General features: G+C 26.2%; 1 protein-coding gene across 2 annotated transcripts in view; it reads left to right on the top strand.

Annotated features, from left to right (window-relative positions):
• The first annotated feature begins 7,209 nt into the window (after positions 1-7,209).
• LOC112596121 (discoidin domain-containing receptor 2-like) overlaps positions 7,210-18,483 on the top strand; it is a 212,128-nt gene continuing 200,854 nt past the window's right edge. For both annotated transcript variants that reach the window (XM_025341621.1, XM_025341620.1), the window contains exon 1: positions 7,210-7,667. The gene's annotated coding sequence lies outside the window, so the exon portion shown is untranslated. The remainder of the gene's footprint in view (positions 7,668-18,483) is intronic.

The raw sequence follows: 18,483 nt of genomic DNA, 5'->3' as shown, positions 1-18,483 counted from the left end.
TTCAATAAATTTAAATAAAGAAACGAAACGAGATGAGTATGTTTGGAGAATCACTCTGTATATAACTATACAGGCGCGCAGTGGGGCACGACCGTGTAATTATAATATATAATAAACATTTAGATTTGTACCGGCGACACGTATAATAATATTATCGCTGTCGTCGTTATTACACTCGTAATAAAAAACCTTTTAATTCCTGTATGAGCAAATTTTTAAATGCTCTTTATTATAATAATATAGTTGCATGTCTGGATTTTAATCCGAATGGTCTGACACGGTGTGTGTACGGTGTAAATTATTATCGTTTGGCACGGTTTGTTTTTACGTCGCGCGCCGCACGTTTATGTAGGTAGGTACCTGTATAATTTTATATTTGTTTTTCGTTAAATAAAATGCTTTGCTCTGTTTAAGTGCGTTGTACGTATTATAACATTAACGGTAGGTATCTGGTTGTCTAGAGATAATTCATGGTGCTCGAAAACGACTCGTCGGGTAATAATTATTTTATTTTTTTTTGTTATCTCAAAAAATAAAAATTGCGAGTGTCGTGAAATTCACACACGCGTGTTCTTCTCCACACGGAATAGTGGGATTTGTGCATAATAAGCCGTTGACTAACTGCGACAAAGACACCTATATATAATAAAATTGTTTTCAACATAGAACGTACTATCCTATCAGCATTTATGATTTTGTTAGTGTTAAGCAACGAAAATTCTGTGCATGGTTAACGTTTAAAAAGATTATAATATTATCATCTATAATATAAAATCTAAAATAATATTATACATATTCATCGTATTTGTCAATATAGGTAGATACCTTGTATTTAGCGAGTAGGTATAAAAAATAATGATCAAATAATATATTTCACTTACGCGTTCAAATAAAGTCAAACAAAATTAATAATCACAAATAATAAATGATTTTATCGATTATGAACTATTATTAATTATTATTCACCAAATCGTGTTTTCATACTAAAATTGTATTTATTTCAATATTAAAAACTTTAATTCTTCATTAAAGTATTAAAAATTTCAATGATTGAAATTTATGAATTTTAAATCATTATTTTATATGTAGGTAAGTTTACGAATTTAACCCAATACCGTAATTTTAATAAAGTTTATTAGTACACTCTATGTTAACTGCTGATCGATTTAATTTAATATTTACAAGTATTTATCGTAGTAGGAATGGAAAATGTTTGTTATTATACTACTATTTTTTAAATGTTTTTATACGTTTGTCACTATAACAATGTTAAAGGCCGATTACATTGTCTTAAAAATACAAATACTGCATTTTGCAGATATAATATTTATTTAATAAGTAATTTATATTATACATATATATTTAATTTTATATGAAATCATTTCATACTCATATTAAACAAAATTTATTCTGCAAATGTAAAAATAATTTTCTGGATTTGATAGAGATTTAAAATTTGCTTAAGATAGATTGGTGTTGCTTATTACCAATTTTTATAACTTTTTAAAGACTTATGAACTCAAAGTTTTCTTATCTCAATAGCATAAAATGTACTTTGGCTTTTATCCCAACATCGTTCAAAAATAAATGTAAAGCTTCATAATTTACGGCAAGAGAGATGTTTAAATTAAAGTTTTTTTTTTCAATTCTAGTAATTTTACTTCATAACTTAGAATTAACAACTATTATTCATATATTCTATTTATAAACTATATACTAAGTATTTCACGTCTATATATATATATATATATATGTATATGCGTAAACATACAGAAGTACAAAACATATAAATGTTTTAAAGTTGGCCACTTTATTCATGTAAGTTCCTAATTGGTTCAAAGGCAATTTATTTTATCATTTACGAAGGATCCAACAATTCTCACGACCTATCCAATTCACCAAACATAGTCAGAAAATACCTTAATGTTTGTTAAAAACAGTTCAATTCAAGTGTTCTTATATAAGACCTTTTACCCACCATTAACTTTTATTGCAGTTCACCTATGGTTTTTGACTGGCTAGTGGCTACTTTCACTACTATTTGAAGTTGAAATGGAATTTGAAGTTATTTGGTGCACATGCGATTCCCGTAATGACCATAAGGGGGTTAGTCTTTGGCGAAAGTCAAGCCCATTGAGCTTATATGTGTACCGTCCATCGACCTATAAAAAAAAATGATAATAAAAACTCGAGTTAATAAAATAGCGTAAACTTTATGACAAGTGAAATATGATGAAAATGACATTTTTTTTTCTTTATTTATATATATAAATAAAAAATATACATATATAGGTATTGGGTTATAAATAAATAATAAGAACCCCTATATTAAATTTTCAAGCTTTAAATATAATATTAAAAAAAGAGAAAAAACAAAAATTTTATAATTATTATTTAGTAATTTAATATTTAGTTCAAATAAGAACTAAATTAAGTTGAACATTTTAAATATCTTCTAGCAAAAAAAAAGTAAATACATTTTAAAAATTCTATGAAATCAAAAAAATGTTAATAATTTGATAAAAAAAAAAAAATGTAAGTTTTTATGGTAATTCTTCTTGGAATTACAACAAGAAAACAAAATGGATTTTGCGTAAATATCTCATTTTCTTGGACATTTTTGCAAAAATGTTCTACTTTTGACCTCATAAAAATAAATAAGATTCAATTTTTAACCAAAAACCTCCCAAGAAGTTGAACATTGTCTCCTGACACAATATTTTTTTTTTTTTAGATAATATTTAAAAAAAATCATCATTGTATAACCAATAAACCTATCACTCTGCTTAGAATTAAAAATAATAAAACTCTTGGATATACAGCAACATCGATTACTTGTATTGGTGGTAACCATAATTCGTATATCATTGTTAAAGATTTTGTCGTTAGAAATATAAACAGAGAGTGATTCAATGATTTAATAACAATAATTTTTTTTTTTTTTTATCTTAATAAATTCATGATTACATTTATATATTCATATTTATAGATTAAATTTAAAAGAAACTTTAACTTGTTCATGTAAGTTAATTGTTTTATAATCACAAAAATGTCAAGCAGAAAATTTAAAACGAGAAACCAAAAGAAAAGTATAAAACTTGTGGGACGTATTCAAATCAAAAAAATATGGAAATTTGCCGTGTCTTGCAAACTGACTTTTAGACGTCAAAAGATACATTGAATTAATATTGATGTGAAATAAATAACTTACAAAATAAAAATATCAAGTTGAAAATATGTAAATATAATAAGCTATACACATTTAGAGTCGCCATAACAATAAGCGTTACTTTAGAAAACTATTGTGCGATAAAATAAAAATTGTATTAAATTTCTTCAAAATATTGATCTTTAACATAATATTTATTTATTGCTTTTATTCAATATTCATATAGTATTTAAAAGTCTGTGTTCTGTGACTAAGTTATAAACACGAACTTAATAAAAACATATTACTATTTTTAACTTTGACTGAATTTTTGAGTTACGATATTTCTTTAACGTACATTTATAATTTTGTATATTATGTATAATATTTTTATTACTTTAAATCGAAATAAAGCAATTTGTTGAGAATCGGAGAATATGGTTTCTCATAAATATGAATTCGTCCCATAACATTTCGCACGCACGGTTATACAATATAATGAAATGTTTATACTGACTTGCAGCCTATAAAATCTAGACTTTTTTGTATTCAGTATAAGTCAAAACTTTATTTGAAACGTATGATACATGGTTACGAAATATTTTCTGATATTAACATTTTTTGATTGAGTTCACGTGTCTTTATATTAAATGTTTGGTTAATTATTTTACTAACTCTACCATGCATCATCATAAACAAAATAAAAATAAAAAGTGGAATACATTATAAATTAAATTATTTGCATATAATATGAGTATAGGGTTTAGCGAATTATTCAGTTATAAATTTAATTTTAAAATTATATTTCCCAAGTAATTACTTTATTTGCTTTGAATCATAAGAAATAAGTTTAAACTTACGAATGAAATTACTAATTTAATATTATTTATTTTCAGCATGATTTAAAACACTCACATACTTGATATAAGTGATACAAATATTCATCTTGGATGTATTATTATTAAATTAAAAATGTTATATTTTACTTGTTTTGTTTAAAAAATGTGAATATTTTGAATAACAATGAAAATAGTTTTTATTAACCTATATTTAAACGTTAAAGCTCTGTGCCTGAACACAAACACATTTTAAGTATTTTTTTAACTGTAATTTATATAAACTGAGTAAATGACATGAACACATAAACATTTATGTATTTTTAATTTCATAGATTAATGTGACTATAAATATAATGAGTTTATTAGTAAGAATAATTTCACTTATAAAAAAAAAATACTTAAAAAGGTCGAGTATTAAATTATATTAATTTAATAAATTATTCGACTATATAACTATACTATAAAACTTTAAAAAATATAAATTAATAAAAAAATATTTTATGTAATTGTAAACGTAAAAATTAGTTAGTTAAATTTTTATAAACATAATTTTTAATCTTGGAAATGGACTTTTTCAAATAAGTTTTATGCGATCTAAAATGTAATATAAAATAGTAGGTACCTATTTATTTTTCTTAGATTAGTAAATTAAATACAAATTATACTTATTTTTTAAAAAGTGATTGCTAATTCAATATTGTCATATTGAAATTTCTCGAAAATCGTTAAATGTTTAAATACTAATATTAAACTTGAGTTATTTACCAATACTTACTATTAATAATTATAATATAAATTAACTAATAAATAAGTTTATACATATTGCATAATTTTAGTAATAATTATTATATTGTTATGAGTCATATTTTTTATCATGTATGTTTCTTAGATTTTTTTTATTAAACACATTTTGAACTTTTTTCCATTAAAAACTTTCAAGTTACAAAAAAAATATGCATAAAACAACAATAATATTTTAAATTTAATATTACGAAAGAGAAACATATTTTAATTATTTATACAAACAAGTTGAGACATTTGTGGTTTACCACCACATTTAATTGTGGTCAAAAAATGAACTTTATGTATACAAAAAACGTTAGTGAATAAAAATGAAATTAATTTACTGCAACAATTAGGAATAAAATATTACATTAGGATAAGATTCATATTTTTAGATTCTAACCATTAGAATGCTTTTCTACAAGGTGCAATAATATATATTCGCTATGCGTGTCCATTATGGCTTTCGTTGCCGTGCACTGTTATTAAAAAACATTAAAAATACATTAAAAAAATGTATTGAACTATATACACAGCTGCTTTGTTTAACTGATGGAATTCGAGTTACAGTATAATAAAGCTAGTAGGTTACAACTAGTAGATCAAACGATGATCGTCTGATTCCAATCGAATTGTTTTAATGGTCGTACACTGCTCAAGTACTTTGGACGAAAATTACGTGGCCTATAAACAACACGCGTTTCGGTACTGTAGTCAATATTATATGATTAGGTATAATAACTGTAGTACATTTAGTTGGGTAATAACAATCGATAGATAATGCCATTTTTCGGTGCTATATTTGATTTCACTGGGTAAACAATTTCACCGGTTTTCTATTTAAACGTCACAGGTGTGCTGCAGTGTACCGAGAACGTTTAAACAATTTATATATTTTAATTATGTGCATACAAATAAGTGCGTTGACGCTAGGAAAATAATAATAATCATATATAACGTAGTTGAACGGATGTTTGGGACTTTAAAACATTTTTTAACAACTTTAAGGGTGAAACATAAATATTTTTTGCTCTTAATTAATTTGTATTTAAAGACCCATCAGATTTAATCCAAATTAAAAAGTGTTCTACAAGTTAAATGAAAAAAAATCGGTCTTATATGTTATAATGTTAAACAATATTATCACACTTTTCAAATTAATATAATTTACTATTAGAATTTCTGATCAAATAAATAATTATTAAATACGTTTTTAATTTGTTGAATGTTTGTTTATCGTAAAAAGTTAAATATTTACATGGGTCCTTCCTATATTCAAATTTTCATAATATATAACACGGGTTTATCTATATGTATTAATATATAATTCATATTAAATTTTAATTAAGAATCTAGGTCAAAACACAAAATATTTAATATTTAAGTCTAAAATATCAAAACCATAATATCCAATGCATAAAACTTCTAGAGTTCAAATAAATAAGAAATAAGAAAACAATTTCTAATTAAAAAAATTGAAAATGGCTTATTAAGAAAAACATATTTAACAATATTTTACTTGGGAATGATTGTTAAATATATATTAAAAATATAAAAATAAATTATTTTAAAAATGTTCATTAGAAAATTTTTTTTATAATTATTATTCTTTAGATAACATACTTAATATTATTATGGATATAACTACGTACTTCACAACAAATTTAATGTGTTTTTAAAATGTGATTTAAAAATTAAGAGTGGTATCTATTAGTAATAATAAGCATTTATTCTTCAAGTAAATTGGTTATTTAAATATTTTTATCTGGATATCCTATTCATTGGTTACTTTAGCCTAAGATATTTCATCCCAGTACCGTTAACTATACTACGATACAGATATCGTACGTTTTAAATAAAAACAACATAACGAATTGTACTTTTTTGTAGGACATGACGATTAGAATACATATTACAACAAAACCGTTTGTTCAAACACGAGACTCAGATGCATTACAACAAAATAATATGATACCCATTCAGCCATTGTATTTTAATAATCGAACGGCCCCAACGATAACGAAAAATGAAAAACTAACCTTCGGCGATGGGGTAAGAGGGTACAAACGAACATAAAAAAAACCACGACCCACGGTCAAGTGACTATAAAGAACGTACCGAGCACGTGACCGAACGGCACGCGCGTAATACATAGGTAAACGTATATAATTTACGCCTTACGCACCACCGTGGACATAAGTTTCGGGTGATTTTCGATTTAGCCACCGCCGCGGCGGTCGTAACGGCGGACGAGGAGTGGTGGCGGTAGCGTCGGCAGCAGTGGTCGGAGTTATACGGGGGAGGTGATGGTGTATATAGTGATGTAGTAGATGGACGGGGTCAGGGGCGGCGGCGGAGGGGACCACCGAAAGGGCGAATTTGATGCTGCGGCGCTTACGCGGTGCGCGTGGTCTCCGGTGTGCCAGTCGATCGCGGGCGTCCATCGAGTTCCGTCTTGTCTCGTTTCGTCGCAATACGGTCAGTCGTCTTCGTCGTCGGTTTCGCGTCCTACGATGTACCGTATGCATAATATAATATATTACATTATATTATAATAAACACGCAGAGCGCATAACCAGATAACCGTTATCTCGTTTTTGATCATATTTTCGACTATATCGTCACGGATTACTGTATTCGGGTGTCACCGTTTTTTTTTTCGATCGCGTAAATAAAAAAAAAAAAAAAGTTATAATAGTATTATAATATATTCTTGTCGGTCACGTGAGCAGTGTGTGTTTTTGTGCGGGCAAGCAAAAGATTTTCGTGGTGGTGTTATCGACTCAAACGTAAACAGCTAGGACCGATTATAATAACTAGCTACACCAAAGGCGATAAAAAACGTCGGGAACGTATTTGTCGCAAGCCCGGCCAGTGGCGCTTTCATCCGTTGACCGGTAAGAGCAGTTGTGCAGCGCGTTACAAGTGGTCATCGATCCAACGCGCTCTATGATAAAAATATAATTATAATATTTTTAATTTTAATTTGGACGTTCTAAAGTCGATACTATAAAAAAAAAAAAAAACAGTCAATAAGAATTATTATTACATAAAAAACTATGTTCGCATGCGTATAATATATTTTAATTAAAAATGCCAGCGAAATATATAACAATTTTTAGGATTGTTAAAATTTTCATACGCAAGTACTTATAAACAACAATACGACTGTTCGGAAATATGTACTGAATATTACTATGCGTGGTGCGTACACGATACAGCATGATTTAATTAAGCAATTACGTGCTCAAATCCTGTTGAAATATTATTTTTCAAACTAACGTTGGTTTATCAAAATTGAATTCGGAAATTTTACGTTTCATCTGGTTTAGATGTGCTTTTAGTATAATATGTTACAATATGATAAATGAAATATCGATTTTTCTCACAATACGATTTTGCATAAAATAAAAAATTTAGAAATTTTATATTTTTAGGTACATTTAATGTATTTAGGTACACGGTTATGCAAGGAAAGAGTCACATATTAACAATTGTCATCATAATCTGGGTCCTAATTAAAATATTATCTAAGTGTACACTTCACTGTATGTTTATACGCTGACGTTATTTTATTTTTTATTTTTTGCTCACATTACCGTTTGCTCTATACTTGGATTGTCATAATGAGGAGTTTCAGGCAGCGCAATAGTGCATATTTGTTTTACAATGATATGTGTTTTTTCAGTTTTTTTAAAGTTTAAAACTTAAACTATAGAAGAATCACTATTATAAGACAAAAGGTGCTTAAAAGTTTGTAAATATTATCGTGTAGACCGAATAAAAATTGAATACAGGGTGTTTATTGACATTTTCTGGAAAAATGCCAAAAAAAAAAAAAATAATGAAATTTTCACCATACAATCCATACCTGACATTAACGATTTAAATTATTAAGTAATTTATAAAATAATACTTCTATGGTGACTCTAAATAGTATACCCTTCTAATTGTTTATAAGGAATTATTCAATAAATATGAAATACCTAGCTAGTAGGTATTTAAACATAACTAATAACTAACAAATCGCATGTGATAAGGTTATATATTATATTTGTCATACCTACATTTTTTCTCATAACCTTTATTCGCTCGGCAATATCGTAATATATCGATTCACTAAAGCAGAAAGGTTCGAATGATTTTAACGGCGACAAAAAACTTTCTTTTTTTTTTTTATTTACCCATTCATTATAACGGCATAACGCATAACTTATAATTAATAATAATGGCTTAATTTGTGCGAGTATGTTATATTGTTTTATCCTGAAATAATTTGATTATAATGAATTACACCAGCGTTTCTCAAATTGTGTGTCGTCGGTTAATTTTTGGTGGATCGTGAATAATTTTTTTAATTATACAGATTCTAAGAAATGTATGTTAAATTAATATTAAATATATTATTATTAATAAAAGTACATTTGTAAAAATATATTGGTTTTAAACCTATACAATAATAAAAATAATAATTTAAACTTAATAAACAAATTTTGTTAAAAAAAATTGAAATATATTATATTATATTATTTTAAATTCAAATTTTATTTTTATTTAACTACTTTTTGAAAAGTGAAACCATGTGGGTCACTAAAGATTTATTTTAACGGGGGAAATTTGGGTCGCGGTACTAAAAAGATTGAGATTCGCTATATTACACTATTTAATACAATGCTACTTATTAAAAAAAATTGTTATTGAATAAAAAATACAAATACAAATTATTTTACATTTCATAGTTTTATTACACCTCATATCTGTAACTGCTGAGAATAAAAAAGATTAAATATACACTTGTTATAGTTAAATATTTTATGAAAATCTATATTAAATATTTTATTGGATATAACTTTATCACTTAATTGAATTATAATAATATGAATTTATTTTGTAGAATATAAATATTTAATTTGTACATAATAGTGAGTAGTTAATGTATGTAATACATACATACAACTTTAATCTTTATTAACAAGGTAATTAACTAGTTTATAATTGTTTTGCACAAACAACATATTTATATTATAAACAGATATTAATATTTTTAATTCAATTTGAAAATGTCATATTATTTTCATTACTTAATTGGGATATTTTTTACGGACATAATTTTTTATACCATGTTTAGATAATATCATAAATCATTTTGTATTAATTTAATTATTTAATAAATTGTGTAAGAGGAATGTTGGATTGTTTCACTAACATTTATAAGAAAAAAAATATTAGGCAAGTAGTAAGTGACTGTAATGAATATTTTTAAGTTTGAAACTAATAATATAATTCAAAACCTATAGATTTTGTCAAATCAAGATTACTAAAATATTTTCCACGCTTTTTATGATAAATTTATATTTATTTAAACTATGAATATTAACTGTATGATACTTATTTAAGATCTCTCTTATTAAAAAAAAAATCTGCTATGAGATTATTCTTCAATAAAATTATTATCTTACTACCTTTACTCAAAATCGATCAGGATTCAATTATTTTAAATTTTTTAAAGACATTTAAATTATATATTATTTTTAGCCTTAACAGAAAAAAATCACTTTACGAATTAATATTGTATTATAAATTATAAATTGGTAAATATCACTGATAAAAGTGTATAGACTTTAGTTAGATAGTTTGATACTTATAACTTGTAAATAATTTAAGTTGCTGAATGATGACAAGAAATTATTTCCTTTTTATAATAAGGTTTTCAATACTAAATCAATAAATATTTTTACCTTAAATTATAAAAATGAATATTTATTTTTCAGTTTATCACAAATAATAGAAATTATTGTATTAATTTATTTTTATTGATACTTATTAAATAACAATATATTCGCTACATAATCTACTTGTTGACGTTTCAAAAGCTTTGTTCAATAATACCTAGAATTTACATTTTTTTTTATCAAATATTACAATAAAAATTATCATTTTTTTAATACATATTATTATATATACCTAATATGAATAGTAAAACTAATATAACATATTTTTTTAAAAAATAACAACATTTCGAAGTGGTACAATAATCTGATTAGTCTCTGGATAAAAGAATAAAAGAGTATAAAAAAAAATATTGGTTAGGTTACTAATTATTAATAACTTAATTATAATTTCTAGAATTTAAATAAATACGCTAATAGAAGACATAAAACACTATTTGAGATGATATTCATGTAATTGTTAAGTACACACTCTCTTCAATTAATATTAATTTATAAGAATTTAATACAAATTAAATTTTGGTGTTTTCACCAGTTAAAATAATACATTATAATTTTTTATTTAAAATCTAGATTTTTAAAATGATTTAAATTGTGTTTAATTAATTTACGAGCGTTTTCTAAAAAAAAAAAAAAAAACTAATAAAGAATTCTGAATAAAAAAAAAAAAAACAAAAAACTCGATGTAGGTACCTTATTAATACAACAAAATATAATTGAAAAAATATTTGGCCATGGGGAATTTTTTAGCTAATGCAGTGACGGACTGTATAATTGATATTTATTTTTTTACAAAGGTTGTTCAAATATTATATTTGGAAAAATATTTTATTTTTATAATTTATAACGTCGAAAAAACGTTGGGTTTTCAAGAGGATGGCAGATGTCAATTATCTGTGTGGTAGGTAAAACGGTGTAACATAAAGATAAAAAAAATAAATACATTTACCGATTGGTTTTTTTCTACAGTAAAAAAGACATTAAAATATTATAATTCGTATTTTTTTAGTTGTTTACATTTTTAATTTCAAATTCATAGTTTATTTTTTTGTGATTTTTGATTGCTGTTTCTATGAATTGGTTATTAGTAATTCAAACATTCACTATAACAGTACCTATATAATATTGTATGCTATTATATTATAAAAGCTTCTTTTTCGATTAATTTGTATCAGAAAAATAATAACATAATGTAATATTCTTTATTATTACGTATTATAATTTTTTTTCTTGTTAATATTATAAAAGATTGCGAAAGCAAATGTTTATTTTCATTACAAACTTACATTTGCTTAGAATACTGGCATATGGTAATTAATATAGGATGCATATATTTATATATGTAGGTACCTACGCAATTTGCATAATATACAATATTGTGTTTTCTATTTAAATATGCCCAAGAGAAACATTACTAGCTCTACGTCTTTACCGTTAATTTTTCATTAGTTGATGAAGTATACAGTCGCTAATTTTGATTAATAAAATCATTTATACTAAAGTTCGTTATTCAAAAAGTTCTAATAGAAGTCCCCAGATGGTTCGTTTTCAGCGTAATTCATGATGCCGTCTCGATAAAATGTTTTGAGAAATCAAATAAAAACCGTATTTTAATGTTTTCACAACGACTTCAGAATCTTGAGCATTAAAAAAATAACCAAGTGTAATAATATTATAGTTCTAAAATACGCAGTCATTTACTTTCCGATCAAAGACGAGCACCGTGTTCGTGCATATAGTAAATATACTAATAAAATGTACATATTTCAATGTTTTTAAAATTTTAAATTAGTAAAACTCATCCGTTACTAAATCAGTTCTCAACTGATGATTTCGCTGATTTATTTCATTTCAGCAACGCTCGGGCTTGTTTTAATGCAGTTTAACATTTAACGCGATCACTTTAATACAATAATACAATATATGTAGTACAAGAGGAAAATAAATTATAATTTATACAACACGGTTTAGGGTTTATAACAAATATATGTTTGTCAAACTTCTAAAATATTATTAAACAACAGCGTATAACAATTTATAACGAAGTAAAGTACCTACTCAATTATTAATTTGTTTAAAATAGTTATGCAGGGTAGAAATTTGAATGATCTTACAAGAATATGAATAAAAAATGTGTAAATGTACACATTTTATATCATACTTACTTTAATTTGAAGACTTTTACAAATTAAAAATCGATTCTCTTTTTATAATTTTAAAGTTAATTTCAATAATTTGTAAATTTTAGAATAAATATTCATAAGTTTTTAAAAACCTGTTATCATTTAATTATACTCTTTACAGTTTACATTTTGATATATTCGTTTTTGATAGATATTTCCTCGTGAAACTTTTAAGTGAATTTATAACTATTAATTAATTCCAACCCTTTTCCGCAATTTAAAATTTAATTACAAATAAGTGTAAGTACTCGTATAATATCTGTATTGGTAATTTTTTTTATTCACATTTTAATAACAATAAATATTGATTGAATAAATTGCAGTCGACCTTTTTTTATACCTCTTGCGTTATTGATGGTTAATATAATTACTCGTGGATTTCATGTTGACACTTATTTTACTGCTTTCACGTCACGTTCACGTTTTATTATAAATAGTATATTTATATTGCATTTATTCTATAAAGTAACTTGCAACAAACTACTTAAAAATAATAATTATTATTTTAATTTAATTTACATTAAATTATTTAATTTAAAATATAATTAAAAATTAAATGATTTGCAATAATAATAATCTTAACGTCATTAACAATATTACCTTTAGTGTAACTCACTATAAGCTAAAACTGTTTCTATTAAATATTACATTTTTACAATAAAACAAGCAATATTACAGTTATAACTTAGATTGTTATTTAATAAAAATCAAGGAACCAAAATATTTGCTAACATAACAATAATCATAAACATAAGTTCTGGAGAGTCAAGGGAGTCAGCTACTTCTCCTGCAATAATGTCATACTAAAATAATATCGTATTATTATATATAATTTACTAATAATAAAACAGTTCAGGAGTGGTAACCAGTTTGTTCTGTGGAAATTATGGCTACACAATAGTGAAAAATATTCTAAAACCTATAACCTTAAATATATAAAACATTCAAACTAAATAATGCAATTTAAATTTTAAAATATTTGTATTTTAATATTTTATTATTTTTAAAAAGAACACATTTAAAACTGTTATGCTATTTTTATATTTAAACTAATTTTTGTATCAACCAATGTATACCTAATATGGTTTAATTTAACTACATCCATGATTTTGCGTGAGGATTAATTTTAAATATTGTTGTTTCACTTCAAGGTATTAAATTAGAAAAAAATGTATTATATTCAACTACTAATACAAGTACATTTTTTTTTTTTATTATAGTCTGAACTAAAATAGGTAGTATTGATACAATATAGTTTTCAGTTAAAAGTTGAATAACTTATTGTTTATAGGAATTAAAAATAATTTTTAACTTGAAAAACAAACAACAAAAAACGAAATAATGTTTTGGAGTTGAATTAAATTCAAACTAAAGGATATATTATATGAAAAAAAAAAACGATATCGTTTAAACCCTTTGTATATGATATTAACATTACAGTATACTTGTAATAATCTTATTACAGAATACAGAGTAGGTACCTATATTATGATCTTAAAAATTTAAAATACAGTCCAATATACCTGTAGACATACTAAATTCTATAAATAGATAGAATGCAAAATGTTTCTACAAACATGAAAACATTCAATAATACAATATTGTACTTTGGTATTGCTGAAAACTTATATTTAGGTAATTTCTTGTAAGTACTTTACTATTAACTCGATAATCAATGCGATGAAATCCCTAATATTTTTTAAAAATTCAAGATTTATATTTTAATGCGATACAAAATACTTCGACACCCTTAAATATACATTTTCTCACACTAAGCCATATAGAATACAACAATTTATTATTAATGGAATTTAAAATAAAATAAACAAATTACAAACAGAATTTAACATTCTCTACTCAACGGTTATTTTATTCAAAAATAAAATTCAATGAAATACATCATAAATACCTTGCCTTGCTTATTTAATATCTTATTATTTATTACTCTAATGATTTATATCATTTTTATTCTTTATTTAATCAAGATATTTACTTGTTCTTTTTTATTTTTTCTTTACCATTCAATTATAAATTTTATAAATAATTTATCATATTATAAAAATAAAAACATGTTAAGTATTTTAAATTAATACATTTATGGAACTTTAAAACCAATTAAATCACTAATTAGTTACCACTTTAAAAATTATTGTTTACTGTATCATGATAATATTACGATGATCAAAATCCACGTAAATCAAGTACTTCTCTGCTCAAACATTAGAGTTGCACATAATCGAGGATAAATAAGCAATTAACTATTTATTAGGCATTAACTTACAAAAAAATTAAAGGCCGTACGAATTAGAACAATTATTTTTAAAGATTTACTCTTCAGAGTATGTTTTTTAGTCACAGAGTTGCCGTGAATGTGAATATTTAAGTGATAGCTTTTTCATTTTATCCTGAGTATTTGTATTATCTCTGTCATTGTGTACAATAATAAAAATATTATTATTATTATTATTATCATTATCACAGTTGAGTACAGACGTTTTTTTTTTTTTTTTGTTCTTCCACAATAGTAATTTATGCAGTTTTGTAAACCGTTCGAAAAACGTTTTGGCGATTAACATCAGCATAGCCTCTCATCCTTATCGTTTATACTCCAGTGCAATTTTGTGTGGTGTGTATTATTATTATATTATGTACAACAAAACGCACGCATGTGCAATGCATTTCTTCGCTGACGTCGTAGCTAATCGCTGCTCAAAATCACAAACGCCGCCACGCCACTGTTCACGCGTTATCTCCGACTTGAGTCGACAAGTTATTTTCACAGGTGGACAATAATAATATAATAACTACGATATAATATAAGAAATAATAGGACGAAAACTTCCAATACCAAACATTTTCTCCTTCTTTCATAAGTCGGTATTGGATAAATTGATATAATGTGATATACCTAAGTTTTGTACATTTGTAATTATTATTATCATTAATTAATTTTTTATTGTATTTTAATAAATTTATAAGAAAAAGAAAAAAAAATATTACTCTTAATAGCAAAAATTCCTAGAGTCATTTTTTTTTTAAACAAAAAACAATAAGATATACAATACATACAAATTACTATTATTATTTTCTATCGGACCCCGGTGAAGACCGAGTCAAACGACTGCACCGAGATAATGCATAAATTGTGGAAAGACCATCATTGAACAATGCAAAGAACAAATGTTTTCCACATCGTCATGATGATAATAATAATAATAATAATAACAACAACAATAATCATATTATTATATATTGCGATTTGCCGACCGCAAAACATCCGCCACCACTTGTTCGCGCAAAGTTTGTTCACTTTTTAGTTTTCCGTCACATCTAATTACCACGTTTTAAACGTAAGCCGAGCCCGAACAATGCGACGAGAGAGCTGCCAGCCGAGTAAAAATTTCCATCACAATAGATCAAAACGCACCCCTTTTTATTTCTTCTTTTTTAATTCCACTCCCTCTGCTTTGAGATATAATATGATATATTATATAGTGTACAATAATATGCTTTCCTCGACCACCCGTCGTCCTGCCCCGCGATGATATCAACCCGACATATTATTGTTATATACACGACAACAATACACTAAACGGGGCAATATTTTTTATCGGTGTATAATAACATAATAATATATTAAAACGGAGTGAATATGTTTAAAAAATAAAATAAAAATATTCTATAACTAAACATCGAAAAATTGCAAACGTCTGTATATGTAAAAAAAAAAGTAGGTTATGATTTTCCACGGGTTCGCGTTTTGTCGCCCGTCGCATAATGGGCGATTAGAGCTACATTCAGGCGTCACGGTCGCTGTTCGTACAATAATAATAAAAACATTATAACAATCACCTCCGTTACGGCGGTCGTATCCGTATATTTTCATATCCGATCGACGTGGCGCACACGCGGTCGATTGCCGCGGATCGTAATCCGTATAATAATGTTATCTGTAATCTATATACATCGGCCACGGGCACGGACACAAAGCAAAAGTTTCAACCCCCCCAGTTTAGAAAAACGTTGTCGTGATCGGGGCTTTAAGACAACGCGATAACTGATGTCAATAAAAAATATAAACAGCGAAAAGTCGATAAACTTTAATTATAATATAATACATGAGTTTTACGTTTTCCATAAGTATAATAATATGATACATTACATTAATTCGTGATTCGGCGTTTACGAGTACGTATGTACAGTAAACAATGGGCAGCCCTAAAAAAGATACAATCGTATTCATTCTTTGTACGTATATTTAAATTAAATTTAAAACTGCATTTTACATTGTAATACACTATTATCTCATTTTACATCAGTGGTTGCTGACTCTGCCCTATACATCATATACGTTGAGTAACTCTTAACTGTCAACAAGTGGGTAATTATTATATTGTTTAAAAGTTACTTTATCCCTTTTTTCTTATAATAGTACACTCCACATACGCCAAATATAAAATTAACAAAAGAAATCAAAAAAATAAATTCCACAACATATTTTTTGCTCACAAAAACTGCAAAAAAAATATTATTTTTAAATTTTACGACAATCTGATTGTTGTTTTTAGGTATTAAGTTATGTGATTACTTTTATTATTCTAAGAAAATGAATAAAATATGGAAATAATATTGTAACATATCGTTTTATGTGTACCATCAGATTTATTATAATCATTTAAATTACTTAAATTATTTTTGTTTTTTTTTTTTTTTTAACTACAACCTTATCTTAAATTTTACTTTCAGAATACTATTGTATACATGCACGATAATCTGCATCGCCTATCTAAATAACAAAATTATAAAAAATTAAATACGAAACTTCGCCGAGAAAACGAGCGTATAACCGCACTGCATCGTGCAGTTTAATAATATATCGTATATCGTACATATGAACGACAGCTAACCCCGTCAAAACACCCCCCCCCTCTTGCAGTATTGCAGGGAACCCAGGCCCGGTGTCGTCTCGTATACAAATATGCATTGTGCTGACTGCTAATAACGTACTGTAGCAGCGTATACAACATGCACGTATATTAAATTGATACAATAGCCATTAGTCAAGGGGTTGACAAACGACACCCAAAGTCGGGCCGGGACGCGGGCGCAAGCGGTTTTCAGCACAATCGGTCTGGATCGGGCGACGCACGCGGTCTTTTGGTGTTGTTCGATAACGTGCCATTAATTCGGCCACAGAGATTAGCTCACCCGCTCGTTCGTTCGCCCACTCTCATATCAACCGCTCGCTCGCTATCCGTCTCTCACTCCCTCTGCAGTATATAACCACCACCATTTGCAGTCTAGGTTTTTTTTTCCTAATCCAGTTGGTCGCGTTTTAACGACCGCGTTACCATTACCTTTTTTTTTTTTTTTATAAAACTTGACTGCTGATAAAAAAAAAAAAAAAAAAGGTATTTATAAGTATAATATTAAACAGTTGTTAAATAGTTGACTGCCGTCCTAGGAGCACATACGCAAGACTTTTGAACAAACATATATGATACCCCTATGTGAGTATTCCAAAAAAAGTCATGAGATTATTTTTATTTTTTGTTTGTTTTATTGTCCCGCCGTAAGCCGCCAATCGAAGGAAATGTGTGGTGGCTTACGATAATATATCATTTAACATAATGCACAAAGATACACAAACTAAATAGTGATATATCAACGTATGATATATATCGATATCAGTTGTTATATGCGCGGTAATAAAATAATATATGTGCATTGTACATACCGGATAGGGTGATAACGTTTTACATTATCGAAACGGGCTAATCCGACCAATCAAATGTCGATCA

This window comes from Melanaphis sacchari, unplaced genomic scaffold (genome assembly GCF_002803265.2).
Source record: "Melanaphis sacchari strain LSU unplaced genomic scaffold, SCAv2.0 Contig2_pilon_pilon, whole genome shotgun sequence".
NCBI lineage: Eukaryota > Metazoa > Arthropoda > Insecta > Hemiptera > Aphididae > Melanaphis > Melanaphis sacchari.
This window is presented reverse-complemented; position numbering and strand designations above follow the sequence as displayed.